Source organism: Myotis brandtii, unplaced genomic scaffold (assembly GCF_000412655.1).
Source record: "Myotis brandtii unplaced genomic scaffold, ASM41265v1 scaffold240, whole genome shotgun sequence".
Classification (NCBI taxonomy): domain Eukaryota; kingdom Metazoa; phylum Chordata; class Mammalia; order Chiroptera; family Vespertilionidae; genus Myotis; species Myotis brandtii.
Window position 1 is genome coordinate 1,351,489 of NW_005359064.1, and position 10,527 is coordinate 1,362,015.

A 10,527-nucleotide genomic window follows, 5' to 3' on the forward strand; every position below is an offset into this window, starting at 1 on the left:
CAGATTTAAACCCTGTCTGTCTGCCCCAGGCTGCTTCCCTATTGCTCTGCCCCCCTGCCTTTCTGTCTGGCTCCTAGAAGGTGATTTCAATGTCTCTGAGCTCATATATCCCATCAAAGTACTTAGAGCGCTGACCACAAAGCCCTTCCGTCTCATCACAGCACTTACAGTAAGCGAGTCAGGAAGGAGGTGGTGCCTTTTCCCTCCTTGCTAAGGAGCTGGTCAGCGTTGCAGTCCCCACCCATCTGCAGTGGCCTCTGTTTGTGTGGCTTGAGATTAACAGGATGTTGACAAGGCCTCTCCAAAAATAGTTTTCATTCCAGGATTGTTACATACCTCACATTCCTACTAAGGAGTCCTCTGAGCTAGAGTTTGTGAAAGTGCAAACATTTTAATAAAAGAGAAGACATGGGGGGACGTTATCTCCCATTAACATCGCAGCCATTTTCGGTTATGTGGTACCCAGCCCAGTGTCAAGCCTCCTGGGATGGCCCCAAGACCAATTATTTCCTAATGAGGAGATAAATTGGGCAATGAACCATAGTTTCGGATTCCACTGGAAAACAGAACAAAATGAGGTATTGTAGTGAGTTGCGGCTTCATGGATCGAGTATAGAGGGAGGGGGAAAAGATGAAAGCAACACAGACGAGATTTACCTACTTTAGAATTTTCTGGGCATGTGTGTGGTGGAGGTTGAAAATAAGAGCTTTGGAACCAGACAGGACAGGGTTTGCAGCCACCAGCTGTGTGCCCTGGGCAAGCTGTTTGACCTTTCTGGATCTCTATTTTCACCTACTTGGAGATTTTAATGCTTTCCCTCCATGGGTCTCAAAGATGACTATCGTTTGTCCATTACGTAGGCAAAGTATGTAGCACAGAGATGACACATGGAGGGGTTCAAGGAATGGCACCTCATGTGCTGCTCCAAACTCCATCAGGAAGTCTGTGGACGCTGGAGATGGGCCAGGATGACAGATATTTCAACTGCTCACTCTGTCAGGAGGCGGAGCCCCTGTGTCAATCAGCCGTGTCCTTAGCTCCCCACCAGCTCCAGAGGTGGACATGTGGGATAGAAGGTCCTCCCTCTTAGCATTGGTAGAAATGGTTATGACCTCTCAGTGTGGAAAATACTGTTATGACTTGATTCGTTGGGTTTGGTTTCCTCCTATAAACCAGTGGTGAGAGAACCATGGAAGATCTCTCCCCCAGAGTTGTCTGGGAATGAGCCTGTCAACCCAGAAAATCTCAAGACAGTGGTCAGCACCAGAAAAAGCTAATCACTTCCTGGTGCAGGACTAAGAATCTTCCCTGAAGAGCCATCTGTGATCTTCAACTAGTGACACACTGAGGGAAATCAAGAGCAAAGGGAAATTAGAATTGAGAAGACATTTTTTCAGAGACTCAGGGTGATGGAGCATCCAGAGAAGAGTGAAAGAGGTGGTTCAGGGTCCATGGTGACCATCTAGAGCCCAGAAGGTATTTCAGAAGTGATATGGAAAATGGCCCTTCTCTCTTAGGACATCCCAGAGAAAGAGCAGCCCAGCCCCACCACGAGATTCCAAGCTGTATCCAGGGCCAATCTGGGAAGCAGATTGCAAAAGAATGGGAGCCCTCCAGTGTCTGACCTCACTCTCTAGTGGAGAGGGTGGGGTGGGTAGAAAAGGCCTCTGCTGGGCAGTGGCCAGGCACATACCAGTACAAGGGTGGGGGCAGGACAGGCCCTTCAGTTGTGAAGCTGAGCCCCACAGTCCAGCAGTCTAATCTGAGAAGTAAATCCAAAAGCAAACCAAGCTTCGACAAACAACAATCCAAGAGCCAACGTGTTCCAGCCACCGAGAAGCCAAATCACAAGGAGCCATCGGTCCAGGAGCAGAGCCAAGGCCAAAGCCACACTGAGTCAAAGGCCAAGGCACTCCCAGTTGACAGGGCCTACGAGGAGCAGGGCAAGGGTAGACCAGGAGGGATTCTGGAACCCGCAAGTAAGCCAGCTGTTCAGTTGCCTATGGCTCACAGTGGGGCCATACTACATGCCTTTTAACTCATGCAAGTTTAAACTTTCTGCGATCCGCAGAGTGAGAGAGACACAATGTACTATTACCAGTATCATACCTTCTCACCTGGCAGGTGAGCACCTTGGAATGATCATTGAGTGAGAGTGAGGGCTCTGCTGTCCCTGTGGACAATCCCTGGGTCCGGGGCAGCACACCTACTGAGCATCTTGCCATCATGGAAGTTACTTTGTTGGTATAGATTCATATTTTTCATAAAAATGGCTTCTAAATGCAGACCCCTAAGGTTCAAAGCAGAGTCAGACTTACAGCAGGGACTTAAACCTACCTAGAGCTACATGGAATCTGAAGGGTTTGGGGGGACCATAATCTACCAAAGTCAAAAAAGAATGCCTACTACAATCCACAACACTGTCTTCAGCAAACAGTATTGTTAAAACTGGATATTCACATGCAAAAGGATGAAATTGGACTCTTACTTGCCTTATATCATACATTAACAAGTGACTCAAAATGGATCAAAGACCTACACATAAGCACTAAAAGTGTTAAACTTTTAGAAGAAAATATGGGGGGAAACTTCATGACATTGGATTTGGCAGTGATTTCTTGTATATGACACAAAAGCACAGGCAAAAAGAGAAATAATAGATAAATCGGACTTCATCAACATTTAAAACTGTGTGCATCTCAGGATGTTATCACCAGAGTGAAAGGCAGCTGACAGAATGGGAGAAAATATCTGTGTATCATCTATCTCATAAAGGGTTAATATCCAGAGTATAGAAAGAATAACAACCCAAAGGCAAAAAAAACAAATAACCAATGTTTTTAAATGGGCAAAGGACTTGAATAGACATTTATCCGAAGAAGACATACAGAAGGCCAGAAAGCACATAAAACGATGCAAAACATGATGAGCCATTTGGGGAAATGCAAATCAAAACCACAATCATATACCACTTCATACAAATTAGAATGGCTACCATAAAAATAAAAGCAAATAATAACGATAACAACAAAACAGAAAATGACAAGTGTTGGCAAGGTTGTGAAGAAATTTGAACCCTGGTGCATTGCTTGTGGGAATGTAACATACAACTGCTGTAGAAAACAGTATATCAGGTCCTCAAAAAATTAAACACAGAACTATCATATGATCCTGCAAATCCAGGTCTGGGTATATACCCAAAAGAATTGAAAACAGGGACTCAAAAAGATATTTGTACACTCATGCTCAGAGCAGCATTGATCACAATAGTCAAAAGGTAGAAATAAACTCAACTTTCATCAATGAATGACTGGATAAACAAAATGTGGTGTAAGCATAAAGTGGAATATTACCATGTGAACATGCAAGGAAGGAAATTGTGACATTTGCTACAATGTAAGTGAAACTTGAAGACATTATGGTAAGTGAAAATCACAAAAGGACAAAAAGACTATGAATTCGCTTATATGAAGTACCTAGAGCAGTCAAATTCATAGAGACAGATAGCGGAATGGTGGTGACCAAGGGCTGGGGGGAGAGGGAATGGAAAGTTATTGTTTAATGGGTACAGAGTTTCTGTTTGGGAAGATGAAAAAGTTGTGGGGATGGATGGCGGTGATGGTTGCCCACCAAGGTGAATGTACTGAGTGACATGAAATGTAGACTTAAAAATGTTATGTAATTTGATGTTATGTATACTTTATCTCAATAATTAAAAAAAGAGTCTGCTATGCAAGCAATAGGCCTCCCTGCCCTGAAATCTCTGATCTTTAAATCCCCTGGGAGGGAGAATACAGCTGTGACTGCGATGCGCTCTGCCTAGTGAGGACTGATGCAGACACTCCCTGCAGGGCCAAGCCTGGGGCTCACAGGCAAACCCCCTTCCAGAAGTCAGGAAGGCAAAGGCCACAGAGGGACTTTAAGCCTTTACTTCAGACCCTGACTGCTCCAAAAATTAACTGCCCAACCAAAAATTTGCTCTTCCAACTGTCCCATCCCCCAAAACAAGTATCTACCTCAAACTATCACTAATGTCAAATTGTCAACCTCAAATTCTCTCTGGCTTTTTTTCTTCTTCAACTTTTGATGTCTCTACTCCTGATTAAGGACGCAGGCTAAAAGGATTCCAGTGCTGCCTGGACCACATCTTGGGAAGGCAGGCAGGCAGTGCTCCTGCCTGACACCCACCTCATTGATCACCCAGGGAGGAGCTGACCGCATCCTGGCCAGCAATCGATGGTGCTAATGGCTTCTGGTCCATTAGGAGCGGAAGGGTTCCAGCCGGAGCGAGGCAGCAGCAAAGTGCTCAGCAGCCCCACCGGGCCCAGATTCTGAGCGTGTTCTTGGGAGTCCCCTGAGCACTCAGGACAAGGAAGCATGGAAAGAAAAACCTCTCTGGGCCCTCTGACCCTTCTGTCCTGTGCCAGATCCCTCACCCTTCCTAGTCCTAAGGAGACAAGTCCTGGCAGACATCCACCTCCTGACGTGGCTTTCTTGCCTGTTCCTCTAATAGATCTACCTAAGCAGCCATCCTGCTGCCAAGTCTGCAGGCCACTCCTGTGACTTACCTTCATGGAGCGCTTTACTTGGACTGCTCTGGGGACCAGGACCCAGAGGTAGCACAGGGCAGGCACCCTCTCTGCCATGCTGTGTGTGGAGTCGTCCCACTGTGGTCCAGGAGGGCAGCTCTTGGGTATCCCAGTCAGGATGATTTATTTTAGAAAATAAGCTCGATGGTTAGCAAAAATGACTGTTTTCTCCTTATTAATGAATACCACGGGAAAATAATGTACCCTGGACCCACTCTGTGTGTTGTTTTAGTAATGACACTCGAATACCATGCATGAGATCCTATTTACCATGTTGTATTCACTGAAGCCCATCTTTTAGCTACTGTGAATTATGCCAATCTTCATCTCTAGTTGTAGCAGAATCCAAGATCCCCAAAGAGAATGTGGGCAATGGCTAGAATTTTACTATCCTCTGGGCAGGAATTTTGAGGGGCAGTGACAGAATAGAATGGGAAAGGGTTAGATTTTATTTGCATCTTAAAACCAACAGCTGAATGAAGACTTGACTTCCCATTTTGATGTGCTGCCAGGTTCAGATCAGGCTGGCACATGCCCTGCCTGTCAGGTATGATGATGGGGTTTTGACTGCTTCCATTGTAGCCCAGGATTAAAGCCGGGTGAGTAACTTGGGGCTGAGTGGAGGCATGCCCACAATAAAGACCCTGCTCTTCTCTGATGAAACCAAAGCATAAACAGAGCTCTTCTTGCTCACGGCAAGTCTAGACTTCAGATCTATTGCTAAAAGGGAAACAAGCCCTTCTCCTATTTGTTCTTTTAATAGACTCATCTCTCATATAAGTTACCTTTGCATCTCCAGAAACTCTGCATTAAAATTACATCATAAATAGTGCAAATATTTTTTTCCAAAACGGTCATGATTGTGAGCAGGATAATATAACAATTAACCACTACCCCTTCCAATACAACAAAAAATATTTTAAATAGCTTTCCCATTATTCTATCCCACCATCTCTCACCCCTCCTATTTGAAATGCCAAGCAGGATTTTTAAGACTTTGAACTCTATGATTCAGACACAACTGGATTCACATCTCAGCTCTGGAAATTACTATGGGGTGTGGCAGTTATAAAACACGTCATCCAAATTTCAACACACCTCTCATCAGAGTTGAGGTCTTAGGTCTATGTCCCCTCTCTTGAATCTAGGTTCTGCTACCGTTTGGCCAATAATATGCAACAAAAGTAATGGTACCAGTTGCTAGCCCCAGGTCCCAAGAAACCAGTAGCTTCTACTTCCTTCTTGGGATGCTCCTTCTTGTTGGGACCCAGTCACCACGCTATGAGGAAGCCCAGCAGACCATGGAGAAGTTCCAAAAGAGGAGCAGGAGCTCATGAAGACAAGACCATCTTGTCAATATCTGCAAAGGACTCGGCTGGAATTTGGATGGGAATGGCATTGAATTACTCTGTGGATCACTTTTGGAAGTATTCCATCTTGATAATATTATCTTCTGATCCTTGAACCTGAGATATCTTTCTATTTATTTAAATCTTCTTTAATTTCTTTTAACAATGTTTTATAGATTTCAGGGTTTAAGTTCTGCACTTTTTTGTTAAATTCATTTCCAAATATTTATTGATGCTGATACTGTTGTTCTTTTGGCTGTGTTGAGAAGTCCTTCCTTGCTAAGAGCTTTATCTTCCACAATTATTTCAGTTACCTGGGAATTTCAGACTTCTTTGGTTAAGTCTTAGTTATTTCATAATTAATCACCTGGAAATCAATCCCTGCCCTGGTCTAATAGGTTCCAACAAATTAAAGTTATACTTTCAAGGGTTTTATTTTAAGAAATGCTTTTGACCACAGTCACCTCCTTCTGCTGCCCCTGGTGCTGCTGTGTGCTGGTTTGATGACAACTGGTACTCTCTTTGTGAAATAGCAGCCGAGAGACCGCAGGGCTTGCCATGGCCAAAAGCCCAAGGATGGTTTCAAGACTGGGAACCATGATTATATTAATTTGGATGTGGAGAGGCAGAATGGATTGTGGAGCAGCTTAAGATCAACAGGCATACACTACTTAGTAAACTAGTGAAAGTCTATTGTGAATGACAGGGTTTGTCAATGAGGCCGATCAGATTCTGCCAATAGACAGGTAAGCAAATCAATGACAGTTGAAAATGGAGGAAGAAGATACAATGGATGTGTTCTGGCACCAGACAGTAGGCTTCTGCTAAAAAGGGAACCTGCCACTTTAATTCAGAACTCGGTTCCCTCAGATCAGGAAGACGTTCTCCATTAGAAAACCACGACTGCCCCAAACTGAACGGCGTAAAGCAATGCTCGTTTATTAGCACACGGTTTTGTAGGTCAGAAGTTTTGCACAGCAAGGCTGGGTTCCCTGCTCAGAGTATCACAAGGCTGACATCAATTGGCCAAGCTGAATTCTTATCTAAAGGCTCTGGGGGTGAATTCACTTCCACGTTCTAGTTATTGGCAGAATTCAATTCCTTTGGGTTGTGGCACAAAGTCCTGGCTTCCTCGCTGGCTGTCATCTGGAAGCTGCTCTTAGCATCTAGATGCCACCCATATCCTTGCCACATGGCCCCCTCCATCTTCAAGTCAGCAAGGGTGCATCAAATCCTTCATATCCTTCAAATGTCTGACTTCCCCTTCTGTAACCCGATGGAAAAATACTCTCTGCTCTTAAAGGGTTTATGTGGTCAGGTAATCCCCAGACCGCCCCCCAGACCCCCTTCACCTGAAATTGTCACCAGATAATCTTCTTATCTTGACACAACTGATCTGAAAACTCAATTACATCCAAAAAATGACATCACAGGAGTTCCTAGGTGGGTGTTTCATTGAATAACTGGGAGAAGGTACATGTATACCAGGGGCTGGAGGCAAGAACACCAAAATCAAAGTGTTGGCAGGGTTGTTTTCTTCTGAACCCCTCTTCTTGGCTTTTAGAAAGAGTGGAAGGGAGGGGAAAGACACATAGAGAAAAACATCAATGTGAGACTCAATGTGAGAGAGACTGAGGTACATGCTCTTGACTAGAATCAAACCTGGGACTCCTCAGTCTGCAGACCGATGCTCTATCCACTAAGCCAAACCAGCAGGGGCCTAATTGTCTCTTCTTATAAGGACACCAGTTACTTTGGATTAGGGCCCACCTATATGACCTCATTTTACTTTAATCACCTCTTTAAAAGCCCTTTCTCCAAATACTGTCATATACTGGGGCGAGGGTTTCAACATATGAATTTGAGGGGGACACAATTCATCCCATAACAGGGTAAAAAATGAAGATAGCTATAAATGCAAATATATGTCTTAATACACATAAAATATCTATGGAATATTCAAAAGAAACCATTTACACTATTTGCTTCTAAGGACAAGATCTGAATGGCTAGATGGGGAGGGGAAAGGGATGTTTTATTATATACCCTTTAAAAATTCTGAATTTTGTATTGTTACTTATAATATGTATCAAAAGACTATACAAATGAAAATGTTTTAAATCAAGAAGTTGAACTGGCATCTAGAATTTCAGACCATATCTAGCATTTAATGGGAAGACTTTTTCTCTGTTGATGAAGTAACTAGACCTTATGTTTTTCAAAGTCAACAATTCCTGCCTGACGCTTATGTAATGGAAATAAAGCAACTGAAAACCAAGGTTGTCACAAGATAAATGTTTCTTACTTTAATAATAACATATGGACATTTATTCATTTTTAGAGTCCCAGTTTCTGTGACAATAGCATTAACGAACTTTAATGGATAAGCTAATGTATCTGTAGCTGACAGCTATTTTACAAATAGTAAAGTATACAACATAATGATGTATGTTCATTTAGGCTAAGATACATGTAATTGAGCAACATTTTTTTATATTAGTTACAGCTGAAATAGCATGTCCTTTATCGTGATGAGATGGGAAAATAAAGCTGTGCCTTCATAAATCTCAGTGTTAAGAGTAAATTTCCAAATATCTCTTGAAAAGTTGAAAAGATATAGACTACAGACAATAAGGGTGGTAACACTACACCTGAGGATGTTTTGAAGGAGAATAATAGCAACTAGTAAAGTGGTACAATTGTTCAGCACTATGTATTTGTGAAGTGCTTTTACAAATAGCTCATTTATTTCTTACAACTACTCTTTGAAGCATAAATTTTGACTCGCATTTTATAAATGAAAATGTGAGTCAGTGTGGCAGGAAAATGGCCAGCATCAATTCTGAGTCTCTTGCAATTCACAGGCTGTTCATTTGGTATTTGTATCAAGAAATATTGCCAATTTACAGAAATTGGTCCAACATCAAATTGGCCAATGTGTCTTCCCAAGTACCAAGAAAATGTTTTTCAGGGATCAAACATGAAGTGAAAAAAGCACAAAAGAGAAGACAAATCTCTTACAGAATACCTGGTCACCTATTCAGTGAGTGATTATTAGTGATGATCGCAGGATGCAAAGCATTTTCACATAGTCCATCTCTTTTTATCCTTATCATGGGAAATATGTAGGATGATTCTTATCACAAACCCTCAAAGACATTAATAATATAATGTCTTTAATAATACAAAACTTATCTTACTTTCCGCCTAATCTACTAAATATGTCAATACATATCCACAGATGACTTTAAAACCCTACAAAACAACAAACTTAAGTAGGTGAGAGAATCTAATGACCAAGTAGTAACTAAACATGAAAAGGTTCTTCCTTCCCGTAGGAATTAAATAGTCCGCAATTTGCACTGTAGAGGATTACATGTCTCTCTCCAAGGTCCTGAGGACCTGACAGGGTCCCAGCCCGTCCTCTCAGCCCAGCATAATGGACTGACATGTATATTGAGAATATTCACGCCTTAACTTTGGTCACCAGTTTATAAAGATCTGCATGTAATTGTAACTGCAGGAATTCACTTGAGTTGCCTGTGGATGTTCTTTAAGAAGAAAAAAAGATAAAACAATATGAACAATAGAATGGCAATAAATACATATCTATCAACAAATGAATCCAAGAAACAAAATAAACAAACAGAACAAAGATACAGAGACTCATAGATACAGAGAACATTTGGAAGGTTTCCAGGTGGGAGGTGACTTGGGGGATGGGTGAAAAAGGTAAAGGGATTAAGAAGTACAAATTAGTAGGTACAGAATAGTCAAGGGGATGTAAAGTAGAGCATAGGGAATATAGTCAAAAATATTCTAATAACTGTGTATGGTGTCAGATGAGTATTTATTGGGATAATCACTTAATAAGATATATATAGTCTCTAATCACTGGGGTGTACACCTGAAACTAATATAATATTGTATGTCAACTGTAATTGAAAAATTAAAATTAATTTAATAAAATAAAGAGAAATCTGAAGCAGATATAGCAAACTGTTAGTATCAGTTTAATATTAACAGTACATACCTAAATGTGTGTTATGTTTTTCTATAACTTTATATGTTTGAAATAATTTCAAATTTTTAAAATAATAAATAAAAAAGAAAAATAAGAACAAAATGTGCATAAGGGTTTGTCTTTCAGAATATTTATCACAGTACTGTCTATAAAGGAAATAAAATAAACTCAATGTCCAACAAAAGGAATTGGTTAAAATAGTTATAGAATATTTACACACTTCTGTAAACAACCAAAGTTCCATGAAGAATAGAACAGATAATTACTAGTAAATTGTGGTTTGCTCATACAATAGCATACTACCATAAAGATAATGAACTATCGTTTCAAGCAACACTATGGGTCAATCTAACAGACTTTTTTTTTAATTAAATCTTTATTGTTCATATTATTACAGTTGTTCCTCTTTTTTTCCCCCCATAGCTCTCCTCCACCCAGCTCCCACCCCACCCTCTGCCCTTACCCCTCCCACTGTCCTCATCCATAGGTGTACAATTTTTGTCCAGTCTCTTCCTGCACCCCCACACCCCTTTCCCCCCAAGAATTGTCAGTCCACTCCCTTTC

General features: G+C 41.5%; 1 long non-coding RNA gene across 1 annotated transcript in view; it reads right to left on the minus strand.

Annotated features, from left to right (window-relative positions):
* Positions 1–6,672: 6,672 nt before the first annotated feature.
* LOC106726218 overlaps positions 6,673–10,527 on the minus strand; it is a 9,807-nt gene continuing 5,952 nt past the window's right edge. Inside the window, exon 3 of the long non-coding RNA XR_001362244.1 lies at positions 6,673–7,496. This is a non-coding gene — a long non-coding RNA (uncharacterized LOC106726218). The remainder of the gene's footprint in view (positions 7,497–10,527) is intronic.